The sequence below is a fragment of the Anopheles merus genome, chromosome 2R (genome assembly GCF_017562075.2).
Source record: "Anopheles merus strain MAF chromosome 2R, AmerM5.1, whole genome shotgun sequence".
Taxonomy (NCBI): domain Eukaryota; kingdom Metazoa; phylum Arthropoda; class Insecta; order Diptera; family Culicidae; genus Anopheles; species Anopheles merus.
Genome location: NC_054082.1, coordinates 54349040 through 54357667, shown reverse-complemented (window position 1 = coordinate 54357667; position 8628 = coordinate 54349040).

Here is an 8628-nt window from a genome sequence, read left to right as displayed (position 1 = left end):
TAAATCACGCAAGTCCAATCAATAAACAAACGGGTCGTGCATGACTTGAAACAGAAGACCGTTTTAAGTAAAGGGCCGGACCGATACGAGATTGCGAAAGATGCGCGTGTGTGTGGCGTTTGCGTTAACGTCATTGACAGAACACAAAAACCATGTTCAACGATATGGCGAACAGTAAAATATGTAGGAATCCAATAAATCAGACCCGTCGCGCGGAATGCAGGTTGGCGTATTTGATCGTGCCGTTAGTTCTGTAAGCTTACAGATTTTGGGACTGATTCGATGAGTCAACCATTACACACACACACACACACTGACATTGCAATGGGTTGAATTTGTCTTACATATCTTTTGTCTTCTTTTTTAAAATTGGTGTGATTGCGCATTATTTGCTATGATGCATTATCAAGCAGATAGTGCATTATGTGCTGTGTGCGGTAAAAGGGGAATGCACACGCTGTCACGTCGTTTCTGTAATTTCTCTTTTCTTTTGCCCAAAGCATAAGTGCAGCGCGACGATCCATCACACGATTTCGATCGATTTGGTGAGAGGTGCGATTGGTGGCTATATTCTGCTCTAGACAAGTCGTTATCGTTGGCAAGAAGAAGTCATTGTATAAAGAAGGCGGTTCTGCTGAATACCTAGCACACAACCACCACATACCGTAGATGTAAGATTTGATGCTGTCGCATATCTACGTTGCTGACGATCTTGTCGATCTCACGCTCGTTCTGCAGCGAATCCATGTAAACGCCTAGAAAACAGGCAAACTAACGGCGAACGTTGCTGTACAATTTCGCGTTTCGCATGTGAAATATACAAAACAGTCACACCTTTCTAAGCTAGGTAAGGGTATACTACTGCAGTTTGCATACTGTGCGCCTGTTACACGCAGCAGCAGGGAAAAACGCGTATGATTGTTAACAGGCGGCTGGCAAATGGCTGCTGATTTCTTTTCTTTTTTTAATATGTTTCGTGTGTTGTTTTCATTAGATTTGCGCGAATGAACGGGAAAAGGTATAAGAAATGGCTTTTTCCAGGTAATGATCCACTTTTGCTGTTAAAAGGTGTAAAATAAAGTTAGCTTTTGCTGTTAGGAAAGTTTTCTCAGACTAAGCAAATTAATGGCGCACTTTATTACGTGTGTGTGTGTGTGTGTGTGTGTGTGTGTGTGTGTGTGTGTGTGTGTGTGTGTGTGTGGTGTGTGTGTGTGTGTGTGTGTGTGTGTGTGTGTGTGTGTGTGTGTGTGTGTGTGTGTGTGTGTGTGTGTGTGTGTGTGTGTGTGTGTGTGTGTGTGTGTGTGTGTGTGTGTGTGTGTGTGTGTGTGTGTGTGAGTGTGTGTGTGTGAGTGTACGAACATTACAGCTAGGACGAGAAAGTTTGCTAAAGTTTCTTTTCCGTGATGAGCTAAATTGTGAAGCTCTAGAGTAAATGAGAAAAATCATATACATAATATATACACACTCACGTACATGCATGTCTGTATGCATGAGCAAGGCTAGAAAAGCAAAAAAGTATATGTTTAATCATCTGATAAATTATTTTAAATGAATGAAAATTTAAAAAAAAATCGCTGACAGAAGTAGAACAGATGAGTAGTAAAACACATAATATATAGAGATAAACATAGGAAGACGTATATGACTAAAATGATTGTAGTATATATATAAATATATACATATATATAATAAAAATAATAAAATGGAAAGGAAAATATACATATTACAGCATAAGTAATTTAAACGCAACTTCTAATTGGACTGGAAGCTATCTGGCATGTGGCTGAGCTACCACACTTGATGCATGCAAAGTGAAAACAAAAACTGGCGAGAAAATGACTAACTACAACTGATTTAAATGTTGATTTTGGTCTGAACTCTGTATGTCGTTCAACAACAAAAAAAAACGGATTAATGGGCGGGCAGGTCGTGTTGTCAAAAACGATTCCGTATTCGCTGCTAAACAAAATCCCGTGCGATGCAGCGACTGTATGGATACTGTTTTCTTTTTCGTATTGTTAAATTACATCGTGCATCTACAATGAAATGCGGTAAAGAATTGTGCCCTATGTGAATGTTATCGGTAGGGCGGACCAGTGGTTGATTCATTCCCTCCCACACGCGTCACTTGTGGTTTCGTGTGAGGAAAATAGGAATGGTTTGGTTTGTTTCATAGTGTAGCTTATCGTTGGAGACATGCAATCAAATCGGATTTAGAGCTATCCCACAGAATCCATACCATAATTCAAACGAATCCAGAAGAAGAGGCAAAGCAAACTATGAAAAGAAAAAAAAACTATATATCATACATATGACACTTCACTTCACCACTACAGGTCTGCGGCACAGAAAGCAGTGAACTTTATCGTGTATTATAGGCATATTAGCTAACTCTAACACTCTTATTTAACGAACGAACACAAATCTGATGAAGCAAACATTGTTAGATTGAATCTTAACAAAAGGAAAAAAAGGAAGAAATAAACAAACCAACAAACAGCAGAGCGCAGGATAAACTCGTAAAAATCCGCTGTAGGGCATTTCATTAAATACTCAACAAAAGTTAATAGTAATAAACTATAGCAAAAGATTTATGAAGAGGCAAACAAACACGAAAATTCGTAGCAAAATTTTGCAAACATGTGACAAGAAACGCTGGCCAGCAGCAACACGAAAAGTAAAACCAATACAAAACAAAAGGAACAAGACAGCAGCTGTAAGACATATAGAAACTGTGTTGTAAGACATATAGAAACACTGCGTAACAAAAGTGAAGACAAAAAAATGTTTCCCATTGTTCTAAAACTAAAAATATCTACACACACAAGCACACAGCAACACACACACACACACACACACACACACTCAGACTAAAGGAGAACACCAAATTTGAGAATAAATGTGTGTCGTAATCACATATGCAAAAAACAAAAAAAAGGAAATAATCCATTTTCTCTCTTAGTAACTACACAGGCACAAACAAAAGCATGCGTAATGAAAAAAAAACGGTTAAACAACTAAACAATTGACACGTAATACAATTTCCCATTTTTAAGAAAAGTCCCTTTAAACCACAACAAACCAGACCGAACCGTACACTTACACAAAACACGAAACAAACCAACAAACTTATGTGCAAAACAAGTAAAAGTGCATTGTTAGCAGACAAAAATGAATTCAAAATGTGACGAATAAAAAAAATATATAAAACAATACAAAAAATCTAAGTAATCTTTACAAACTACATATATACTTATATATTACTTTCACATGCAATCATTTACACACAATCAGAAGTGTATAAACGAAAGCAGCAGATCGGTTGAAAAGGTATACAAAACAAACTACAGGAAACTGGACAGACGGTTTGAGGAAAGCGAAACCAACCGATCATTCATTGTTTAGTTCTTTGTGATTTATATTGTCAAAAGAATCCTATTTGTCATAAAACTGCTTTGTTTACTACTTGTTTCGCTTTGTTTCCGTCACTATTGTATGTTGGTTTTAGTTCAGCAAAGAAAATGTTGAGAAAAAGGATATTTTATTGCGTTCTGAAGAGAGAGGGGAGCTGAAGATTGTGACATTGGTATAGAATAGTAAACGAACGTTCTTATCAAAATCATATCCAGCTGCCAATGGAATGGTAAAGCGGTTAGGGGAGAGAAAATCCAACACAAAGTCTTTCCGATCTCATAGAGCAAAACAGCAGTAGCAGAATGAAGGACCGATTTAATAACGCAGCACAGAAGCTGGATTGCGTACGTACGCACGCATGATACTCTTTAGTGGTGGTAGCCGAGTAATGTGTGCAGCTAGTTCCCGGATAGTAAACGGCATGGTGATGTGAAGCAAGCAGACACAAAAGAAATGAAGCAAAGTAAGATATATAGCACGCAAAGCAAAACAATCTTATTCGAACAAACATGCAAACAAACAACACACACACTTATGCTATTCATATATACAATGAGTCATGATGTCGATCGGCTAGCAATAGATCGCAAGAAGATCAGTTGAACGAAGACACACAACTGCACATCCTTATACCCGTAGTTACAGAATTCCAATGCAAAATAATAAAAGTCGAAAGCATCTATAACACAGCAAGAAGCTAATAGAAACAAACAATGTCACAGTGTCACATCCGTTCGCCGATGAAAGGCGAAAATCGATCTGCAAAGGCATCGGTAAGAGCATAAACACTCCGCATTTAATCAAGAACACAATGGCAATGGAGTCTAAAAAGGCAAAAATGTGCTTCAAGCCTGTGCTACTTTCCAACGGCAACAAACAATGAATGGACACACACACACACACACACACACACACACACACACACACACACACACAACAAAAGGAAATTGCAGTTCAAAATCAATAGTTAAACAAAAATTATTTCTTGTAGAAAAGGAAAGCTTTTTCTGCTGATAAAGAGAGGGAAGAGATAGAGGAGAAGAAGTAAATAAGCCTAGCGACAACGGTTGGTCGCTATAGTTTCTGTTCGTTCTGGCCACGTGTTTTATGGCCATTCTGCGCATTAGCTCTGGGCGCAAAATCTATTGCAGTTTTATCCATATATTAGAGCATGTAACGAGCATGTAACGGTTTTGCGAAATCGAACAACAAAATACTAACAAACAAAACTGTTGCTAATTAGCTAACACTTCGTAGAAAACAAAGGTAATCACAGTTTCTCACACAGTCAGTTCAGTCAGTCAGCCAGCCAGGGGAGGAGGGAGAGGTTATGTTTAAAAACGATTTGCCCGAGTGCGTTTGAACGAATTGCTCTTTGGTTGCACTCTGTCCCTAGCAAAGAATAAAAAATATATTAAAAAAACGTAGTGCTTAACAGGTCCTCTTAGTGGGATAGAGGCAAAATTAACAGAAGAAAGAAAAACAAACAAAAACACAATAAAAAAGAAGCAAAACAGAAATCAGAAACTGAAAAGGACCAGACCGCAGTTATTCAATCTCTGATGCAGTAAGAGAAGAAAAAAAAAAATTTTAGCTCGTAGTTATTGTGAAGGGTCCGTGTCTTGAATTTGTGTCGTTTTGTTTTGTTAATTTATTTAAATACTATATCAAGCTCTATAAATAACTGCAAACGAAACAAAACAACTGAAAAACTATACGAAATGCACATGTTGGAGACGATTGTTTCTTTTACAAATGCTTATTATGGTCCCATAAATACTAAGTTTTCGTTTTGCGTACTTATCAAGTTGATCGTTTTCTATATATATATGTCTGTGTGTATGAATGGGGAAATGATTTGAAGAAAACAAAACAAAAAATAAGAGAAGGTTGATAACAATGCAAACTCAGAACGTTCATTCGTCGTTCGTTTCCAACTCACTTCGAAACGATCCGTACTCTTCTTGAATCGGTTTATTTTTATACATTTACCTCTACTGTAACTTGATTCAAGCTAGTAAAATTGACTAAGTAAAGAATGATAGATCAGCACTAGGGCGTATTTTAGTACAACACGCATCTGATAATGGATTATGGAGACGAAGCATAAGAGGAAGGGAAATGGAAAAGGAAAAAAGCATTGCGAAAATAGAACAACAATATAGGGCAAATCTTCTAAAAAAGCGGCAAAGTTTAGAAAAACTAAAATACTAAAAATAAATATAAACTGAGGAAAAAGAACAAATCAAAGTAAGAGGAGACGAGTAAGAAAGTAAAACCAAAGCGCATATGCCGCAAAAAAGAGCTCGAAACATCACAACGCAGGAAAACAAAGTGTTGCGAACGAGTTATGATGAGATGGAAAATGAGATCGGGAAAACCATAAAGCGTGAATCAGTTTTGTAAAAACTTGTATGTTTGTTATAGCTTATAGTAAAGACGAACCAGGGAAGAAAAGTAGGCGATGAGCAGATGATGCAAGAGCTGCTAGAGCTGGAACAGGCCACAGTGTTGACAGATGTCATAACAAACTGCAAGAAAAAAATACACAACTGAACGATAGAGAGAGAGGGAGAGAGAGAGAGAGAGAGAGAGAGAGAGAGAGAGAGAGAAAATGAGAACGAGAACGGGAACGGGAACGATCAGAAAAAGAGATTGAGTGAGTGTGTGAGTCGAGAGGATAAGGGAGTGATGGGGGAAGGGGGGTTATAAGGGTGAGAAAGAAAGAAAATAGATCAGTAAAATTGCGGAGGAGTTAAGCAATTTGGATGGTGTACTGTCCTGGCAATTATTCAAGTATAGAAATAGTGCATTTCCATTACATTCTGTCGTCTCTTACGTCCACACCACGAACGAAGAAATCGAATGAAAGAAGAACTGTGTAACTGTGTGTGGAATGCAGGAAGAGAGAAGCAAATGACCGATGTTTGTTAAAAAAAAAAACGCTAAATAGAAGCAGAAGACAGAAAATACAGCCGGGCGATTGTCAGAGTAAAGAAGAGAGCGATTGAAAGAGCGAAAGAGTATGAAAGATGTGGATCAAATGAAATGAAAAGAAATGATTCGCTGTAAAACGATAGTAATGGATTATGGCAATGATGATGGTATGAGCGTAACAGATAATTGCAATAAATGTTATAACGAAAAACCTGTAAATGATAAATTTCAACTACTTTCCATCGTTTTGAGTATTTACGTGGACTTCTTTTCGTTTCGGAAGTGTTTTCTTTTTGCAGGGCAGTGCATTCTTGTTTAATACAGGGTTTCGAATCATATAAGGCAGGTATGTCAAACTGGCGGCCCGCGAGCCGCATGCGGCCCACGTAGATAATAAATGCGGCCCGCGAGAATATTTTGAAAAGTGCTGTAAGCACTGCAAACCAAAAATCTGTTCTTACTATTTGCGTCGTATAAAATTATCGTATTTAAAAAAAAATATTCATAAACAACGGGTTCTTGTTATAAGAGAAGAACATTTGGGACTTGGAAATTAGCAAAAACTAATGTTTAAACACGATTTATTACAATTTTTCTCTTAAACTGTCAAAAAATTGCAGACACATATTATTTGTTATGCATCCAGCGATGGATAGCTCAGAACAGGCAGCTAGATTTCCCCTACCTCAGTGAAAAAGTAGGGTTGAGCGATATTTTCTAACAGAACTGCTGTGTGAGAACGCGATATATGAAAAATTTCCTATTTCAATAATAAGGATAAAAGAAATAGCATGTGACTTTAAAAGTATATTAAACATTTTTTTTAAGAGCACAATGAAAACTAACATCACACATTTTTAAATAAGGAAAGATTCCAGATTTGAAGCAAGGAGTACAAAAAGTCAATTTGTTTCTTCTTCATCTTCTTCATTAGCACAACAACCGTTGTCGGTCAAGGCCTGCCTGTACCCACTAGTGAAGTAAGCTTGGCTTTCAGTGACTTATTGTTACTATAGCAGGATAGCCAGCCCTACGTATGGGAGCACGGTCTATTCGGGGCTTGAACCCATGACGGGCATGTTGTTAAGTCGTGCAAGTTGACGACTGTACCACCAGATCGGCCCGAAATTCAATTTGTTTAACAATGAAATATGTTTAGATGTCTCATGTCATTATTAACTGTGTAACTGCAGTTGTCATCATGATCTTTATGATGCTGATAAGATTTTTCTTTATATACTATAATTAAAATTAGAAAAAAGTATAAGAAAGATTCAACATAGGTTTGAGACACGCGCGCGTACAAGTGGATATTCGGGATCTATTTGGGATAATTAACAGTTTGCACACGGTCTGGGAGGTCACAACAGGATTCACTCATTGATGATTGTAAGTGGCGAATTCCACATACAATAAATTAGGTTCACCTGCTTCGGAAGGTAGTGCCCTAGAGCCAATCATTGGCACTAGTGGAACTGGCAATATGCATGTCGCAGTTGTGTCCTGATAAGTGGTGCGCCAGATCCATTTAATGGTTGTTGGCGGGCTACGTAAAGGATGCTAGGGAATACCATTGTATTCGATGAAGTATGACCCGTTTTTTTCTTGATGAAACTATGTTGGTCATCTTGGGTGTGTGTATGACTCGGACAGTTCCTCTGAGAGTTTTCCGATGCCACCACTTGCTCGTACAAAATATTTTAATATACCTATTAGAGTAATATTATCGTAAAGATACTTCCGTCCTTCTCAAACCTATGTTGGGGAAAGAGGTGGGACTCATCATAATGAACAATAATAATTTTACAGTATTTTATTTACATATTGAGGGATATTTTTTATTCTCAACTTTGCGGCCCGCGAATCACTGAAAATCTGTACTTGCGGCCCTCTGATGAAATGTGTTTGACACAGCTGATATAAGGGAATAGTTCAATCACTTAGGAGAATGTTGCAAATCGGTAGGGGAATATTGCATGCAAGCTGTGGATGTTTGCAATCACTTAGGGGAGTTTTGCAATCGATTAGGGAAATTTTGCAATCGTACTGTGGAGCTGTCATCAGACTGTGGGTGCCGGTGTAAAAAGCTACGAATTGGTACCGATGATGTTTTTTAAAACATCGTTTGGAGTTGTTTTCGTGTGGGATTCTGCTGTTCTGCTGCTTCGTGTGGGATTCTGCATCGTTTTGAGTATTTACATGGACTTCTTTTCGTTTCGGAAGTGTTTTCTATTTGCAGGGCAGTGCATTCTTGTTTAATATTATCACCCGTCTGGA